The following is a 21214-nucleotide window of genomic DNA, read 5'->3' as shown; positions in this document are numbered from 1 at the left end:
CGCGAGGAACCTGCCCAAGTCACCTCGGCAAAACCTGTGGGTTTCTTCTTTGTCAAGATTGTTAGCTGGTTCTTGGCAAACCCAAAAGCTTCCATCTTCCTCTTTAGGTTCTTCGGCTTGTTGGCCCACATATCTGCAAAGAGAATAGAATTGTTAGCAACCTATTAAAGGAAAACGTAAAGAGCAAGCTATCAAACACTTTACCTTTCTCAAAGATTGTGTAGAATTTTGCAGCACTATTGCAAAAGCTATACGCTATCAGGCAAGAGAGCTTGATAAGCTGGGTAACATAGCGCTCATTACTGGGAAGCCCGCTAAAATGTTGAAGCCGCTCTCAGCTCACTGCAAAGATAAAGTTTTGCTCGACGTTTACTGCAAAACGAAGAAAGTGTTGGGTTAGTTCCTCTGCCCAACTAGAGAACCCTCTTGTTTCACACAAAGGTCAAAATACTTACTAGCCTCTGAGGCAAAAGTGTCGGTCTCCCTGGCTTCATAAAAGAAATATTGGGAGTCCCAATTTTTGACCTTCTTTAGGTTTCTGACCAAACCATTTAGATGTACTTTCCTCTCTTTAGAGAAGGTAATGCGTCTAGTCTTGGCTTTTTTTTAACCTATACAAGTGGACAAGCTTGTCCACTGATTGCTCTCCTAATTCGGCTATCTAGTATGCTATGTACATTCCTACAACTATTAAGTACGAGTTCCCCGTGAGTTGGAAGGAAGCAATGCCAAACCTTTTTAGTATGTCGACAATAAAGAAATGAAGTGGGACAGACATCCCACACCTTAGAAGGATATCAAAGATCGCCGCCCAACCTCTGGGGGGGATCTTTTTAGGAGATATCTCCCGAAACCCCTAATGGGAGATAAGTCGCATAAATATCCTTTATGCGCTCAAGATCCTCGACTCTAATTGAGGAACTTGGCTCTTTCCTAAATCTAGGGGCTGGCGAGCCTTTCAATGTGGGAAGTTCGGTAGAGGCATTGTCTGAAGAACCCATTGCATAGCTATTCGAGCTTTTCATGATGATATCCTTAGACACCTCGTATGGGATTCCTCCCCTGCGAACTGTTGAGGTCGCTAGGGAATCAAAAAGTCAATCTATGTAGTGACTACTGGACGAAGACATGGTGGTAACATGCCTCTGGATACCTAAAACAGAAGTAGCCAAGTGTCAGAGCTTAAAATATCAACGACCTATCCACACTTGCTTTTAGTTCAGGCATCCAGGATAGCTCGCATAGACATCGACTAAGAGGTGTGAATGAGCTATCAAGATTACGACGACCACCTCCCTAAACCTTCCGAAAACCCAAACCAGTGGGTCTACTAAAAAAACCCTAAAAAAGCTAGCATGGCCATGGCAATGGCCATTCTCAAAGACAAAGACAAAGACAATTTAAAGAAAAGAAGAATGAGAACAAGAGCCTTATCGGAGTGAGAAACATGGTGAGAAATCATCGGAAGATCATCGTAGGTCTAAAGAAGCAACAACGAAGAATAGAAGGCAACCAACTTGGACATATGAAAATATTTGCAACTATACAATTCTGAGGAAAATGCCCATTTTTATAGTAGTAAGTATGGGAGACAAAAGGGTGGGATTCAACCTCGATCATTAATCTATGACGAATCTCAACCCTTTATTCGTCGAGCAATCTTGACCGCTCAACATGTCCAATTGTCAATCATCCATAAAGGGTGATCAACCATTAGAATTCTGCAATCATAATCGTCATTGCACGTCGCCTCGACTTTGCGCGTGGACAGCTATAGTTGCCTACACGCGACAAAAAGTAACTGCAAAAGCCTACTGCATTTAATGCGACATGATCGCATGGAAATTACCTGCATGCCCCTCATTTCAAATTCCAAGTTTATCAAGAATATCGCAACAAGAAGCTAAGCCTTGTTCACGTTGACTAAAACTAAGGTTAACTCATGAAGCTCGGCCAAATTTGTAGTTAGCATGCAACTTGTGAAGTTTGAGCTAAATGTCAAATCGACCAATTAGTCTTCGAAGCTCGAAACGAGCACCAAACACTAGAGGGTAGATGTTGTGTGTGATTTTTCCATTAAGCTCGGAGAATTCAGAATCCCACGAGGATATAATTCGACCCATAATCAATTTGGCTCAACACTTGTCCGACCTAGCATAAACTCGTTGAGATATAGCTCGATTCAGCATAAGCTAGTCACAACCAACTCTGTCAATTGTTTAACAATTCACAAATAAGCTCAAATCTAGGATATTTCAGAAGAGATTAGATTAGCGGTAATGATGGCGCGATCTTAGCTTATAATCACGAGAATATCGGAATTATGATTCGAATTTGATCGTAATCACGATAATTTCTCTTTTCCTTGTTTACAAACTTGTACATAAACCCCCTCCAACGATGAGAGAGGGGTTAGCAAATTGTTCTAGGCATTATATATTTCTTGTAAGCTCTCTAAAGCAGTAAAAAAACAATGGATGTAGGCTTAGGTTCTAACGTGCCAAACACTTTAAAAATTGATTGTGTTCTTTAAATTATTACGCATTCATATTCATTACAATTGCTGGTTATCTTTAATCATGCGCACATCGGTTACAATTTCGCCGAGGTAAATTGGATCACTCAGGTTGGTGTAAATTTTGCATCAACACTCAATGTCTTCTTTATTTCCCTTCCTTAATAATAGTTAAAATTTCATTTCTTAAAAATGTGAAATAAAAAAATAAAATGATTTCAACTTTTTTAATAATTATTTTTATATTATAAAAAATGATTTTTATGAAATCTTATAATGGAGAATAGAGGGGGATCGAAGTGAGGAGTATAAAACCATCCCCTATCCATTTCAATATGGGGAATTAATTTGCTCCCCAAACTTACTCCGTTCCCTAAATTAATTCCCTCATCCCGCCCCAATAGAGACGGTTTTCCACGAGTGCCCCATCCCGTAGGGCATTTTCCCATCCCTAGAAATGCAATAGTTCACTATAGATAATTACTTTAGTATCGATCTATTCCTATACTCTAATACTAGTGAATATGGAAATACATATTGACAAAAGTTAATGCACCTATCTCATCATCCTATAATTAAATATGATTAAGAATATACTTTAAAATCAATTATTCTATAAGTTAGAATATAAAGTTGTCCCTTGAGTTAGGATATAAAATTGGGACAATAACGTCATTGATTAATTATCATAAGAAATTCAATTTCATGATACTAAATTTTGCATATTATCCTAAATCCAACATCCATAGTATCAACACTACCTTTCAAGGTTTTTAAATTTATTATTTGGATGACAATTTTCACACTTTTTATTAAATAGACTCTCAACGTTTGAAAAATATATGATCAATACCCCTTTGAATTTATTAAATGGACCCTCAAAGTTTAAAAACTTTATCCCAAAGACTTTTGGCCTTTGCTCCAACTCTGTTACATTGTCGTAAGGTTCACGAAAAACTTCCTTATAAAACCAAGGTTACCATTTTACTTGGACATTATCTTATAAGAATAAAGTTACCAATTCACTCATCTACTATAAAGGGCAGCATAATAGAGTTAAAACAAAGAGGTACATATGATACAGTTTTCAAACTTTGAAGATACTATATATTCATAAAAAGCACGAAAATTGTCATCTGAATGATAAAATTGAAAATTTTAAGGGTTGTATTGTCCCTCCATAAACCCTTAATGATCAAATCTCAATCTATCTCACCAAAAACCAAAATCTTATATGGTTCAAATATACATTATATAGAGTAACAAAATTTGCAAGCATTAGAATGTTTCGCAATTAAAAGCGCAAGATTCCTAAATTCAAAAGATTGCTTATTAATAATGTCATATCAATGAATCACAACTCAGATTTTATTCAAACTAGCAGTAATACACATGTTTACTCGCAAAAACAAATGGAGAGGAACAATGAAAGCAAATAATGTAAGGGTGTGCTAGAAATTACTAGAATCCAGCGAACCATAAGTCTGAATAGCACTTAAGAGAAGGTCTACAATAGCACCAATTTTAAGAACGGTCCAAGGGCTAGAGAAATGAGAATGCAACCACTCTGCCAACCAAATCTTGAGCCACTCTTCGAAATGCCTTTTTATTTTATCTTTAGCAGAAGTATTAGCAGAGCCGAGTGTGACACTAAAGAATAACCCATCTCATTAAAAAGATCAGCTACCTGTTGATCACTTCCAAGAAAATTCAGAAGTACACCTCCTGATAGAAGCTCCTTAACTTTTTCAGCATGATCAATCAGTGAAGCCATCAAGCATATGTTTAGAAGCATGTACTTGGTAGAATTAACGATGCATATTGGTGGAAGTTTCAGAGTTCCTGTGAGATACCCTGATTTAAAATCAACGTCCATCAATAAACTAGTCTTGCTAGGCCTGAAACGGAATCTCACAGCCTTGAGATCCTTGGCTGACCCATGCGCAAAAAAATCACCGTATTTGCATGGAGGCAGTTTAGTCAAAACGGATTTATCAAAGAGATTGGAGCGCATAAGATCAAGAAGATGAGCAGGTTCACCATCAAATATTCCTGTGCACTTCAGTACCAGTCGACCAGCCTAATCTAACCATCCTACCTTACCTCCAGTCAACCATCCCAAAACATCACTCGGTTTGGCTCAGCTCAGCTCATCTTCATCCTCACGGGATGAACGGCCAAACTAAACAAACCACAACACCTGAGCCCATCCATCCTGACCAACCGAATGACTATCAGAGAACTCCCCTGACCATTCATGTAGGGCGAAACACCAGAACAGTTATCATGGGAGTCATCCAACCGGAAGGAATGAACGAAGATCTATGCTACCAGGGAACGCACGAAGAGACAACTCGTTAGACTACCCCACGAGGGATAACCCAACGGAATGTACCAAGGGCAAGTGCAATGGCTAACCCAATCAAACAAGATGACCTAGTGGTATCCCCCTCTCCTATGGAACAGGTATTGGCCAAGAGGCTGGCTGATGTAGAGGCGCATCCTAGGAATACCGGTCCTGACCAAGAAGAGCAGGCCTCACTGTTACATGGATTTACCCTTTGTGGATGAGATTGCCCTAGTCAACATGCCCCAGAAGTTTACTATCCCCAACATGAAACCATACGACGACACAACCGACTCGGATGATCACATAGCCTCGTACAAGTAGCGGATGTTCATTATCTCAATACCTCGAGCACTGAGGGAAGCTTACATGTGCAAGAGTTTTGGTTCAAGCTTGTATGGTCCAGCACTACAATAGTACATGAATCTCCCAAACGGATCCATCGACTCATTCGCTCAGCTCACCGACACCTTTGTGGAGTAGTTTGCCAACAGCAAGAAACTCGAGAAGCTATCGGCTGATCTATATAGAGTATACCAGAGAAGGGGAGAGCCATTGAGGGAGTACGTTAGCAGATTCAACAAAGAAAAGATTCCCATCCCTTCTTGTAACCCTAAGACAGCTGTAGACACCTTTAAAAAGTGTCTCCTCCTGGATGGTGAACTATACAAAGAACTGACGAAGCTAGGTTGCACCACGATGAAAGACGCCTTGGCCAGAGCAACAATTCAAATAACGTGGGAGGAAGATGAGATGAATCGGGCAATTCACGCCAGGTATGACTGAATGCAGGATGACAGGAAGCTAGAGCTCAGATCGATTGTAGGCCCTACAAGATCGCCAAAGAAGTAAGGAAGGGTGCGTACTGGCTCCAAACTCCCAAGGCAAAGACATTAGCAATAGTCGGAATGCAATCCATCCCACACGCTACTACTTTTAGGTGAAATCAATCTAAATATTTGTTGTCTTTTCATTTTTTATTTAAAAAGGATGAGTGGGCCCATCCACCTCCTTCATAGACAGTCAGTCTCATGGCCCAAATTCAATGAAGCATTATTCAACAATTGACACCCTCAAATCAGCCCTGCCTAATTCATGAGTTTTTACACTTCTGATTGGCCCCGCCCAATCCACGGATTGACACCATCGAATCGCCCTACTCGATCCACAAAATTACACCTTCGGATCGACCCTGCTCGATCCACGGATTTACATCTTTAGTGTTAGAGTAGATGCCCTAAAGCCAATCAATTATTGTAGAATTGACTCTTTGTAATAATGTTCATTAATCAATAAAAGGCAATTTATTCTATATCGCGTAAATCATTATTATTGCAATATGTATTGCTATATGTCCTTAGAATGGTAGAGCCGTGACGAGGGTATCAAGTGTTTCAAATCTTGATAGTGAGAACCCTATGAGCACATATGGTGGCCATTCTAGAAACGTCCGTAGCCCCAATATTATTCTGAACTAAGGGCACAGATAATACGGTAAGGCTATCATAGTGTTGAACGACCCTGTCGAAAGGCAGTGACTGATCTCACTTGTCAAGGTTGTTTGGTGACAACCTGGTGCAACACATGGGTGTTTGTTGTAGGCGATTACACCACAGCAAGTTCACTGGACTGACCCACCAGAGGATTCCATATGGATGGTAACCCCAGTGTCTATGGAACAAATCCTCTAACGAATGGTGGTGCATGTGATCCTTAGACTTGAGATCACCGGAGCGCCTTGTGCACCGATTGGTGTAGTTTGACACTAGCCTAACGCAGTTCTTTTCAGAGCTGTCAATACGGTGGTGATTGGCTGCATCAAGGAGTGTATCAAGACTATGGTGGATTGACAGAGGATTTATCACTCCCGGGTACGGGAGAAAGTTATCTCACGGCGCAATTCAGTATATGGCAATGACACTAAAACTGTGGCCACAGTGGGATTGAGTTGTTGCTCTATCCAGTTTATAATACGGGTCATTGGTCCAGAAACTGAATAAATAATATCGAGAGTAACCGAAGGTTGACACTATTTCTATGCCTTCGTCTCGTCGAGATAACGTATGATGAAAGGATCGAATTGCACGGTAACCATATCGTTGACAGGTAGCTACTTTGCTGAATCCGAATCTATCGGGTGGCCATGATGCCTTGCTAGGGGCCAATCTTGGTCTGTGTATTAGTGAGACGATTAATTGGTGTTAATCGCAATACTATACACTGCCGATATGATGAGGAGCCTAAGGGTCACACACATAGAAGACAATTTAAGATGCAAGAAGAAAGAAGGGCGTTTTCGTCTTTTAAGGCGAAAGGGTATTTTGGTAATTTCACAGTGCAATTAAATTTGCTGAGGTCGTAGCCTTTATTTAATTTGTTAGAAAAATTAAATAAGTGAAATTACGTTTAAATGTGTGTTCGCACATATTTAAATATATTATCATTATTGTTAAATGTTAATATATATTTAAATATATATATTAATTGATTTTAATTGAGATAATGATGGAAATTAAAATAAATCAAATTGGGAGTGTTTGGCAACATGGGGCGTTTGGGTTGGAGCCCAAGCCTATTCCGTATGGGATTAGGGCAAATTGTTTTTAAATATAAAAGGAAAAATGTGTGTGATTTTTAATGAGTGAGTTTTTCTTTGTAAAACCAATATACACACAGCAGACCCAATTTTTGCCTCTCCCACGGCAGTAACACCATTGCCTAAAATCAATTCAATTGATTTTGTTTTCTTCTTAATCTTGAAGCCAAAGAGGATCTAGCAAATCCCTCTTTGGTTCTTTTAAGATTGTCTTCGTGTGGACTACGCAGGTTCGATCCTACACTTGGATCGGTAGCAAAACGTTCGTCGACAAATTTGGAGGAGCCTTCAACGTGCGTTTGTTTCTCTTAACTCATGTTGAATGTTTATGCAGATTTTATTTAATATAAATTGTTAAAATCATACCCTTGATCTTGGCTCATGTAAACGATCCTGTTATATTATATTTTTTGTTTCCGCTGCGTATACGGGACCGTTTACTAACATTTAGATCAACCCTGCTCGATCAAATGTTTGTTACACCTTCGAATCGATCCTGCTTGATCCACGTATATACATCTTCGAAATTGACCCTGTTCTATCCAATGATGATTACACCTTCGGATCGACCCTGCTCGATCCACGGATTTTCATCTTCAGATCGACCCTGCTTGATCAAATGTTTGTTATACCTTCGGATTGACCTTACTCGATCCACGGATATACATATTCGAAATCGACCCTGCTCTATCAAATGTTAATTACACCTTCGGATCGACCTTGCTCGATCCACGGATTTACATCTTCAGATCGACCCTGGTCGATCAAACGTTTGTTACACCTTCGAATCGACCTTGCTCGATAACACATTCAGATCGACCCAGCCCGATCCACCAACTGGCACCTACAAATCGACCCTGCTCGATTCACGATAACACCTTCAGATCGGCCTTACCTGATCCACAAACTTGCACCTTCGAATTGGCCATCCACGAAGTTACACCATCAAATCATCTCAGCCCAATCTACGACTCATACCTTCGAGTCGGCCCGACCCAAGAATTCACACCTTCGAGTTGACTTCATTCAATCCAGGGGACTACGTACTCGGTCGGCTAGACCGAATGAATGGTCCTTACACCTTCAATAAGCAAAGCGCCAGCCTAGCCCAACATAAGGCCTACATGCCTTAGCCACTGGGCCACACTAAAGAAACAAACATAACATAGTACATCTACAAGTAAAGAAACAATGAACTCACTCACTCATCCATGGAGAAAACATCAAAAGTAAGAACCAAGTATAATACATATAGCCTCAAACGGCTTAGTTCAGAGTACAAAAAAGGCACACACGCCAAGAAAAAAGGCATCTCAGGCCCCAAAATACGAAGGAAAACTAAGCTAAGTTTCCTCGGTACGAGTTGCCTCCTCCATCTCTAACTCCATCGTCATATCTGCACCGCTAGCACTCGTCCTAGCAGCCTGGTCGGTCGCGTCCCCAACACCCGACGACCCTGGCTGACTGACAAGGTCAAACACCTGCTCCTCGTCTTGCCTCCCCGGATAACCGTCTCCCTCTTCCAGCAACTCCCGCATGAGTTGGATTTCTTCGTCCGAATCCTAGTAAGAGGTCCTCTCTTCCTTGAACTCAAGCATGAGTTCACCTTAGGCCTTGATGATAGCGTCATTGGCAATGGAAATGCACTACTTCCTAAGAGACTCGACCTCTGCAGTCCTCTCAGCCAACTCACGCCTCAACCTCTCCACCTCATGCTCGCTATCCCTGAGGCTCTGCTGACTTTCCTGCTCAGCCTTTCGGGCTGCTGCCTCTCTCTGGCGTAAGCTGGTGTTCGCCTTGAATACATCCTGTATCTGTTTCCCCTACGCCACCATAAACTTCCTCAGATGAAGACTGCTAGTGAGTACCTGCATAACAAAACATTACCATCAAAACGAAATTCAGGAACAAAAATATGGAATACTGCTGCCATACCTGAACAGCGCGAGCTACCTCCCAATCAGCTGACCCATCTGGTTCAAATGCTCCTCGTCCGCTGGGAACAAAAAAGAGTCGACCAGCTTACTCATGGCAGTCGTGTCAAAATAGGTCGACGCAGTAGCCGGAATCTTGAAAGTAATCGTCTCGGTCTCCTCATCCATGACCGCAGTCTGGGACGCTCCAGCCCTAACTGCAGGCTGCTGACTCGGTGGCATCACCAACACATCCTCCACTCTCCTATCCTCCCTAGCCGAGGACTGCCTCCTTCTCTTCTCCTAACGTCAGGCAATAGACTCGCTCGTGCTGGGGACGGTCAACTTCTTCATTAGAGTCTCTACAAGCGCAAACTCTCCAACAGTTAGTGGGGTCAGCCTTGACTCACCAAAAATGATATAATTGCAGTACTAAGCCAGAAGCACGTCCCAGGTCTGCTTCAATGAAGGAAAGGGAATACCTCGTTGAATCGCCACTACTCCGGCCCAAAGATGGCTGGTCTTGAGGTTAGACTCTGCCAACATTACCCCCTAACCCTCTGATCCTTCGAAATGGCTAGAACCTTCTGGGTTGCTACGTCTAAGCCGTCTCCGCTCTGCCCGGCCCGATTGTACTCAAGCTTTGCAAGCAAAAAATAGAATCAAGATTTAGTAATCCAAGCACAAAGAAAACAACAAAGATATCACCAGTAGCTCACCAGCTGCTCGGGATGTCTCCTTTTCCTCTCTCTCCAAAGACAGCCTGTCCCCTTAGAAAAAAGTATCAGTCTTTCCAGTTCTTGTCGTTGGATTGCAGGTCGGTCACTAGGTGAGACCGATCATGCCTCAAGTTAATCAGATAGCGACCCATCTCTTTATCATTCTTCTTCAGAAAGTACAAGAACAATAACTCATGCAGCCCGAACATCACCTGGTTCCAGGTACAGAGGTCCTCAAGAGCCATAAGTAACCTCCAACCGTTTGGCATAAGCTGAGAAGGAGCAATCATGAAGTGGTTCAACACCTCCTAGACAAGGCAAGGAATAGGCAACCTCAATCCATCGTGAAACCACTTCTCATAAACGCTAACCCAACCTGGTGCCTCCCAGTCAACCCGTTCATATGACCGTGGCATCCGAATATCAACCGAACTCAGAATATGGTACAAAGTTCGGATACGCCACACATCGCTTTCCTTGAGCGCGGGCGGATAATCCCTGGTCAAGATCCCACTGCCTTGCAGACTCGGCTCTTCCTTAAAGCTGCTATTGGAAGAAGACAGACTACCAGCTCCTTCGGAGTCTTCCCCACTTCTCCCATGCCTGCCCGAACCACTCGGGCTGGGAGTACTCGTACTCGGGGCAACTACACTAACTCCAATTGGTACCCCAATCGAAACACCCCCTTCGGGCATCATCACTATGGTCAGGGCACACTCATACTCATCCCTTGGGTCTGCCACAATCCCGCTCGAACTAGCTGATTCGAAATTTGACATGTTGGCTTGATCGCCCAACCTGACCGACTGACTGACTCAAGCCTTGCTCCTGACTCCCAAAAATTCTAAGTGTCAAGCAACCACTTAGCCTGAGCTACTGATCGAACAAGCACAAAAACACAGTAATCACTCGCCCTTCAGTACCAGTCGACCTACCCGAAAACAAGTTCATTCTTAAACCCTTGTTGACCCTCCCTGCCGACCGACCCAGTCCTAGATTCAAGTCTTTCTTCGCTTGCCCCAAGTGACAGACTCACCTTCAAATTCAACACTAAGCCTATTCGTCCTCAATGATTCACCAACTCAAAATCACCCGCTTGGTCTGCACGACCGACCGCCTCTTCACTCCACTCCACTCCGCACGCCCCCTTACCACTTGATCGGATGGACCAGATGACCTATCTCCCCCACAACTCCAAGCTATCACACTATTCGATCAGGCAGACCGACCAAACCAAATTGTACCTAACTTGACTTCGTCTTCCCTTTTCCCAAAAAACACCAGAAAACCGGAGAAAAACGTCAGACACTCACCGGAAACCAAAAATCCAAGCCTATTCTAGAAAACCAAAACACTAACACTTCCAAACGCCTCAAAAAACAATTGAAATTACACAAACTCCACCCTATTCTCCAAAAACTCAACAAAACTACCACAAACAAAAACAAAAGAAACGAACAGACAGTGCAAAAAGATGTTTACCATGAAGAAAAACTGAAGCCTGTCAAGAAGAACTGCTGCCGCTGAAGAAAAACCAGAACGACGGCGAAAGAAAACGAAAAGCAAGTTTTTTGCAGGAAAAACGATGAAAAATGCGAATGGGAGACGAACAGTCAGCCCATTCGTTTTTAAAAGGAAAGTTTGACAGAACGAGACACATGGCGGCCCATGATTGGACGGGAGTCAACACGTCTTTTCATTTTCCCGTCGTAAAAACCAAAAGCAGATTGCCACCGTACACGTGGCAGGGATCCAGGCAATCTTGAAAACTACAACGGAAGCCATTCTCCATCATCCTGCCTTCCTGACCGAGCCAGCATGCGACTGCCAGAATAGACCCAATAGGCCCTATGATTCACAAGCTGGTGCGAGCCTCCCGACTGGTCGACAAGCTTGGAACGGCCCAACCTAAACTCTCTGTAGGTAAAAAAGGTGGAGGCCTCACCCATTCATCCATCCATAGCGGACAAACGGACAGCTAATGGTGAAGACTTGCACATCTCCATTCGATCGCCCGAGCACCTCGACCGATCGAACACATTCGGCTTAATGCCCTTATTCATTCAGCCTAGCCTGCCGAGCGGACACCGCGACAACATGCACCTCATCTCTCAATCAACAGGACGTACCGAACGAGCTCGTAAGCCCCCGAAGCCTTGTTGTCTATCCCTTCGTCCCTTCACACCGATCGGGTACACCACTCAAATGATGTTATACTCCAGATCGGTAATGGATACTGAACGACTCTGACCAAGGATCACCTACAACGATCGAATCAGCCACACCAACAATCGGTCGTCCAGGAAGGAAGACCGAGCACCCCTCGATCGCTTCCTCCTCTCTGACTTCAGAAACTCTTAACTCAAAGAGTGGGGGGCAAACTGTTAGGGCCAAAAATCGTCATTGGCCCAAATAGACGAACGAGCCTGACAGTGAAGGAGAAGCCAAGCCCAATCTGGATTAGGTCTATTTGATATAAGATACAGCCGGCCCAAACCACCTGGGCACGAGCCTCTTAATCCCAGTCCATTCCCTAGGTCCATGGATGAATCCAGAGCCCATGGCCCCCTTAAAATATTTTCCTATTCCTGAACAATCTCCTATTCGAGGTCACCTTCCAGTTCAGAACACTTTCCTACTCGAAGTTACTTTCCTGATCGGGATCACCTTCCTATCTTGACATTGGTAAGACAGCTTATCACCCCCTATCCTCTAGGGTTTGCATCAGAGTCATACTAGGACTCTTACTCCCACCAGGATTGGGACACTAGACAGTCACTATATAAGTAGAGGCCAGCCCTCTCAGAGGACAGAGGACATTACACCTTCACACCCGAAGCTCTGACTTGAGAGCTTCACATCACTGTCGTAGTCACAGTCTTCGATTAGACTTCCGATAACCTCTCTACTCCCTAGCCCTCACTATATTAGCCTCTTTCAGCCTTGCTGACTTGAGCGTCGGAATGCCTACGGCGAACACCACCCCAGTGTTTTCCGTTCGCTTCACGCATTTGTTTCTCTACGTGTGCAGATGCAGCGGATCGCTAGTGGCCTCAACCTTACGGGATCAGACCCCCCTTCCGTACAGATATATTTTTACGTCTACACTAATGTAGTAAATTACCAATGTTTATAATTTAATGTTATAAATTTATAATTAATTAAGTACTCATTTAACTATTTAATGTTATAATTAATTAAGTTATTATAATATAATGTAATGTTTTAATTAATTAAATTTCTAATCATTTAATTAAGTATTTTACTAATATTTATAATGTAATGTTATAATTAATTAAATAATCATTTAATTAAGTAATTATTTATTTATAATGTAATGTTGTAATTAATTATGTAGTCATACTATAAATTTATAATATAATGTTATAATTAATTAAATTTCTAATCATTCAATTAAGTATTGTACTAATGTAGTAAATTACTAATGTTTATAATATAATATCATAATTAATTAAGTAATTATTTAATTATGTAATGTTATAATTAATTATGTGATCATATTATAATATAGTGTTATAATGAATTAAGTAATCATACTATAAATATTTAATATAATATTATAATTAATTAAATTTCTAATCATTTAATTAAGTATTGTACTAATAATTATAATGGAATGTTATGATTAATTAAGTAATGATTTGTTTATAATATAATGTTATAATTAATTAAGTAATTATACTATAAATCTATAACGTAATGTTATAATTAATTAATTTTCTAATTATTTAATTAAATAATGTAATAAATTATTAATGTAATGTTATAAACTCATAATTAATTAAATAATCATTTAACTATAATATAATGTTATAATTGATTAAGTAATCATTTAACTAGTAATGTATTAATGTTTATCAATATATCATAAATAATTAATTAATTACTAATTTACTACCGATATACTTAGAACTTGATAATTGAAGTAAATAACTAAATAGTATATTATTATTCAATCGAATATACTATTTTATTCAAAAATAATTCTTTTTATAACATTAAAACACTTTTAATTTGTCCTAATTCCAATTATACACTTAATTAATCAAAACTTTAATATTAATATATAATAATGTATTAAAGTTTTTAATATGGTATAATTTATATGTAATAAATATAATTGTATATTTATTTAATTAGGTTATTGTAAAAACTTGAACTTTTCCATTTTAAATTTTTTTATATGTAAAATTACAATAAACCCCCCATTCTTCACATATATTTTTTCAGCCTAGGTTCCAAAACAGGTTCTAAACCGGATACTCGCTGCAAGTTCCGAGTCAGGTACCCGCTGCAGGCTCCAAGCCGGGTACCTGCTACAGGTTCTTTTTTCCAGGTTCTTGTTCCGATTCCTCCACATGTAGGAACCGGAGCCGCATAGTATCAGTTCCAAAAAAATGGAACCAAAACCTACTCCTATAGTGTCGATTTCAGGTAAGTTTTGATTTCGGTTCCTGTTCTACTCGTAGGTTCTGATTCTATTCGCTACCCATGCTCACCCCTATCTAACATAGAAGTTGTACGATTATGCAATGTCACATTTACTAAACTTATGTTCTTGTGTCACAAGTCTCATCTTCAATATCAAAACCTTACAAGTCTGACAAAACGCCATTATCGAAACCCTCTAGTATTCTCGCCTTACCCCCCTGACCATAGACACTTTACTTGAATAACATATCTTACTAGGTTCCCTTTTCTGAGTCATGTAACATGTGGGTTGTAGAATCAAGCTGGGGGCATTCCAATGGCAATGCCAACTCAAAGCAAGGCAAAGGCAAAAAGCAGTCATATAAGAACTTCCTTTACTTTGTCATATATGAGAGAAAGGTACAGAAATAAATCTTCTATAAGGAAATCTATCATCTCAAAAACCAATAAATATATAAATAAGTGAAACATACAACCCGAAGCTATTTCCTCTGACCTTTATTCATTATTATAGGTGTTTAAAACTTGGTCAAATTTTCGAACTAAGAATAAGAGAACAAAATCACAATGAAATTAGCTAGCTCTAGGACAGCTGTCGGCTGCGCTTAGCAGCAGCAACAACAGCATTCCCACGAAGTCCACCCTTCTCCAATTCATGAACACCAGCTATAGTAGTCCCACCAGGTGAAGCAACGTCATCTTTAAGCTGACCTGGATGCTTCCCATATTTAGTCACCATTGATGCTGCTCCCAACACCTGCAGGAGATATAGTTTAGTTGGCTGTGCAAAATGAATTTGAAATAAACTAATAATGCTGAAGCTTAAGAAAACAATTACATGAAATATGCAAGAAACTGAAAAATACATAAACCCAGAAATATAAGATTGAAGAGAAAACAATGAAAAATCACTTCATTTTCACTAATACTCAAGCCTGAAGAGATAAGAGACGGTTCTAAGATATGAGAAAAACTATTGAACACAGTTATTTCAAGTTGCAGTGTAACTTCATCATTTTTTTTCATCTAAAGAGGAATTGTGACAGTTCTCTATAGATAATTTCTTTCATGTAAATCTACTCCTATACTGGTGAGCGTGGAAATGAAGCTTTGTATAATTCTTTACTTGTAAAAATTTTCAGTAACCAACATCAGATAACGATCCAGCAAAACAGTGTAAATAGTGCAGAATTTCACTTGTAGACTCATACTACAAATCTATCCACACCATAGCACCCAACTCATTCCCATAATCTCCTTTAGTCAAAACCAATACTTACAACCACAAATCTAAGGAGCAATTACATTGTACCATGAGCATAACATTTACATTGCATTTGATTCAACATCCGAAAACAATTTTTTTAAAAATAAATTACAATCTAAATTTGAGTTGTTTATCAATGTCTTATATCGAACAACAGATTTAATATAATACCTAAAAATTGTTCAGTTTTCAAAACTATGGGAAACTAGAATAAGGACTTTGTTTCTTTTTCAACTAAATGTGTTATCTGAAAAATGTTTGTATCTCTAGTTCTCGCAAAACAGAAAAAATTACACCCAAATTTAAATAACAAGCCCTAAATTCTTGCCACTTCCTCAATAATGATAGTAGTCTTTATTGCAACCAATACAAATAATAACTAGGTGGTAGCTGTGTACTATATATGTTTAGATAAGATAAATAACACTAGAAGAATGTTATCTCCTATTACATAGCTCATAAAAGTAGTGAATGGAAGAAATTGGTATCACTAACTTACAGTTTGTGATGCTAGAACTAGCGCAAGTTCTCGTGGTACACCTGCAGCACTCCACCATCAGCTAGAGCTTCAATTTCCAAGAAAATATATGCTGGACCGCTGCCACTGAAAATTTATACTAAAAAAAATGTTTGATTAAAACAACCAGCCAACTCTATTTGTCCAGAAACAGATGCATTAATAGAAAAACATATTAGTAGGACTTATTCTTGCCCATGGACCCAGGAACCTCAGTATGGTAAATAATGAAACTAGTCCTCGTGGGCAATTATTATATGAGAGAATATTCCAAGATACTGAGATTATAAAATGGGAGACCATATACCTCAAACCAGTGATTCCATCAAAAAATTTATCATCAGCCCGCCATACCTTGCCTACTGATCCAAACAGTTTAGAAATTAGTTCCCCATCCTCTTCTGTTGAAGCTCCTCCCAAGCTCATCACTATTAGAATACAAGTAGATTAGTTACCTTTACATTTTCATGCAATATGCAAATTTGAAATGGAAAAAACATACTACAAACATGAACTAGATGAACTCATAAATAAATGTAATTTGTCAAAGAATGAAGGTCTTGGCAGTAATTAACGTGCCAACACATATCTCAGTAATTTATCTGTTAGACAATAAGAAATACAATCTTATTTTTGCAATGTGTAATTAGTTACTTCTCCAGATGTTGGAGCTGAACTGTTAGTTCTTATATATCAGATCTAATATTTTATCAACAATTCTACAGCAGCTCATGAGAAAATTTTTAATAAAGGAAAATTCCCCTGTATGCTATTTGTTTTTATTACAAATTTGAACATTATAATAAAATGCACTCGTAATTCAGTAATTTTTTCATTTAATATGACAGAATTATATGAGGTAGCAGTCCAGGATTTCTATTGCTGAGATAATAGGGCAAAAAAGGGTTAAATGTCAAGGTAGAGAGGAAAAACACACCTGTTGCTGCCTCACCAATGGCTGTAACCTACGTTCTCAAGCGTTGCAAAAGAAAACTCTACTATCTCCAAAGAATATTACAACTTTTTGGGCAATACTACAAATACCCAAACTATATGGGCATAAAAACAATTACCCAAAACAAAGGGAGATTCCTAGTATTCTTTATTTTTGCATTTAATTTTGGCCATTTATTTCTGCTTTAGTAGTTGTTATTATTATATTTAAATAGCTAGCATTGAGTTTATGTTTTCACTGCATAACAAGTAGTATCAGAGCCTAGGTTTAGGACAGTAAGTAGTTATTTGTTTGGTTATATGCATATCTAGGAAAATTCTGTCAACAAGATGATAAGAGTCTAAGGAGACTGGATTTTAAGTGGGACCGTTTGTGATCCATCCATTATTTTCTAGGAATTTTCTTAGTGTGTATTTAATCATTTCAACGATTACTACTACCTTGGGCTATAGTTGATTTGTTGGTTAGCTACTGAATATAATAATTTGTGGAGCTTGGTTATTGGGAACTTTGTTTACTAAGCCAATTGAATAAGGCATAAATGACATCATCGTTCGAGGCATCACCGCCGAACCACTATCCGTGCCAATAAAGATGATAACGGTTACAAATGCAAAAATTAATGTTGAAAAATTTGATGGTCGAAATAATTTTGGCTTGTGGCAGAGTGAGGTAATGGATAGCTTGTATCAGTAGGATCTAGATATCGTTGTAGAGGAGAAAAAAACCAGAAGATATCTATGAGAAAGACTAGGTGAGGTTGAATCTAAAAGCTTGAGGGATGATTCGCTCATGTCTTTGTAGAGAGCAGAAATATCCATTCATGAAATAGATGTTTGCCAGTAAGTTATGGAAGGCGTTAGAAAACAAATACATGAAAAGAAGTAATGAGAATCGGCTCTATTTGATGAAAAGATTGTTTTGTCTTAAGTTGAAACCAATTACGAATATCAATAGCCATATTAATACATTTAACAGATTAATTGCTGATTTGTTAAATTTAGATGAAACATTCAAAGATGAACATAAAGCTATGTTGTTGATTGGATCTCTTCCAGATGAGTTGGATCATCTTAGTATTACACTTCTTCATGCGAAAGAAAAATTGTCTTTTGAAGAAGTTTGTTCTGCTTTATCCAATCACGAAATTCGGAAAAAGGAGCAGAAGGAGAATAGAGATGAGTCAGCAGAAGCACTTGTAGCAAGAGGACGGAGTCAAAGTCGTAAGAAGGAGAGAAGGGGAAGATCTCGTTCGAAGCGAAAACTCAATAGGGATCAATGTGCCTTTTGTCGTGAGAAAGGGCATTGGAAGGAAGATTGTCCAAAGTTGCAAAAGAAAGAGGGCAAAGTTGTTTCTGATGCATACGTTGTTGAGCATGAAGAAGATGACTCAAATTTCTTTCTAGTTAGCCTACTATTCACCTCTAGATCAAATGAGTGGATTATGAATTCAGGTTGTACCTATGATATGTGTTCTCACAAGGAGTGGTTCTTTAATTTTGAAGAACTTGATGGTGGAGTTGTTTATATGGGCAATGATGATGCTTGTAAAACAACTAGGATAGGTTCAATTCAGTTGAAGAATCATGATGGCTCAACTAGAACGCTGACAGATGTTCGCTATGTACCGAAGTTGAAAAAGAATCACATCTCTTTGGGAGCCTTGGAATCTAAAGGCTTCACGATAAATATGCAAGATGGAATTCTAAAGGTTTCTTCAAGCGCTCTTGTGGTAATGAAAGGCACAAGGAGAAACAACTTGTATTACTATAATGGTAGTACGTTATTGAAACGACAGTTGTAGTTGCACAGAAGGATGCAGATTCAGAAATGCTCAAGCTGTGGCATATGCGTTTGGGGCATGCAGGTGAAAAAATCTTACTTAATTTTGTGAATCAAGGCTTTTTGAAAGGTGCAAAGACCTGTAAGCTGGATTTCTGTGAGCATTGTGTTCTAGGAAAACAGACAAAAGTGAAATTCGGCACCACAATCCATAATATTAAGGATATTTTGGATTATGTTCATTCTGATGTATGGGTACCTATCAAAACATCTTTGGGAGGTATGCACTAATTTGTCATTTTTATAGATTATTTTTCCAGAAGAGTTTGGGTATATGCGATAAAAACTAAAGATGATGTATTTAGTGTTTTCCTTAAATGGAAAAAGATGATTGAAACACAGACTAGCAGAAAAATCAAGCAATTACGTACAGATAATGGTGGGGAGTATCGTAGTGATCCGTTTATGAAAATCTGTCAAGATGAAGGTATAATACGTCACTTTACAGTAAAAAAATACACCACAGCTGAATGGGGTGGCAAACGCATGAATTGAACTATGCTGGAGAAAGTTCGATGTACGTTGTTCACTTCTGGGTTAGGCAAAGAGTTTTGGGCCAAGGCAATTATATATGCGTGTCATCTCATTAATCGTTTACCGTCAGCTGCAATTGAAAGCGAGACGTCGATTGAGGTATGGTCTGAAAAACCTTTTTCTGATTATGACTTTTTACATGTTTTTAGTTCCACTGTTTATTATCATGTGAAAGAGTCTAAGTTAGATACTAAAGCAAAGAAAACAACATTCATGGGGATTACCTCAAGTGTGAAAGGATATCGTCTTTAATGTCCAAGTTCGAAGAAAATACTGTTTAGTAAGGATGTGACATTTGATGAGTCTTCTATGTTAGAAAAGAAAACAGCAAACTAGATGGAGGTTAATAGTACTCCGCAGCAAGTAGAGCATACTCGGCAACAGGTGGAGTTTGAAATAACATCAGTTAGCCCAGCTAGAAATGAAACTCCTACAATAGAAGAGTTTATTGGAGATGAAGAAGAGGATTCTTCCCGAGAACCTTAACAAGAATCTATTGTCGTTAATAGGCTAAGACGAGAAATTCGCAAGCCTACTCGTTTTGCTGATACGGTGGCCTATACACTCCCAATTGAAGATGGTAAAGTTCCTTCCACTCATAATGAAGTAGCTAGCAGTTCCGAAAATAGTAAGTGGAAGAAAACTATGAAAGAAGAGATGAAATCTCTCCATAAGAATAAAACTTGAGAGGTAGTTCAATAACCAAGGAATAAGAAGGCAATTTGATGCAAATGGGTATATGCAAAGAAAGAAGGATTTTCGAATTTGAAAGACATCCGATACAAGACAAAGTTGGTGGCAAAAGGCTACTCTCAAAAAGAAGGAATAGATTTCAATGAGGTATTTTCTCCAGTTGTAAAGCATTCTTCCATTAGAATTTTGTTGGCCTTGGTAGCTCAGATGAATCTTAAACTAGTTCAACTTGATGTGAAAACTGCGTTTCTACATAGTGACTTGGAAGAGGAAATCTACATGACTCAACCAAAAGGATTTAAGATCATTTGTTTGGTTTTTGAGCGAGATGAAAATCTTAGTCAATTTGCTGCTGGCTATGTTGATTCTGATTATGCTGGTGATTTGGATAAGCGTCGGTCAACTACTAGATATGTATTTACTTTTGCTAGAGCTCCAATAAATTAGAAATCTTCTTTGTAGTCTATAGTTGCTTCGTCTACTACAGAGGCATAATATATGGCAGTTACAAAGGCTGTAAAGGAAGCTATTTGGTTACAAGGGCTATTGGATAAATTGAAAATTAGTTAGGGGAAGATCACTATCTGTTCTGACAGTCAGAGTGTTATTCACTTAGCAAAGAATCCAGTATTCCACATTCGCACTAAGCATATAGATGTTCGTTACCACTTTGGGCGAGAAATCATTAATGAAGGAAGAATCTCATTAGAGAAGATTACGATTGCTGATATTTTAACAAAAGTAGTGACAATGATCAAGTTCAATCACTGTTTGAACTTCATCAACATCCTACGAGCTTCACTGTGCCAACGTGGAGATTTGTCAGAAAAATACAAAACTTTGAAGGTTTGCTAATTCACCAAC

At 39.1% G+C, this 21214-nt stretch overlaps 1 pseudogene; it reads right to left on the bottom strand.

Annotated features, from left to right (window-relative positions):
* Nucleotides 1-15023: 15023 nt before the first annotated feature.
* Nucleotides 15024-18102, bottom strand: LOC116106798 (annotated as a pseudogene).
* Between the last annotated feature and the right edge of the window lie 3112 nt (nucleotides 18103-21214).

Source organism: Pistacia vera, unplaced genomic scaffold, assembly GCF_008641045.1.
Source record: "Pistacia vera cultivar Batoury unplaced genomic scaffold, PisVer_v2 Contig522, whole genome shotgun sequence".
NCBI classification, from domain to species: domain Eukaryota; kingdom Viridiplantae; phylum Streptophyta; class Magnoliopsida; order Sapindales; family Anacardiaceae; genus Pistacia; species Pistacia vera.
This window is presented reverse-complemented; position numbering and strand designations above follow the sequence as displayed.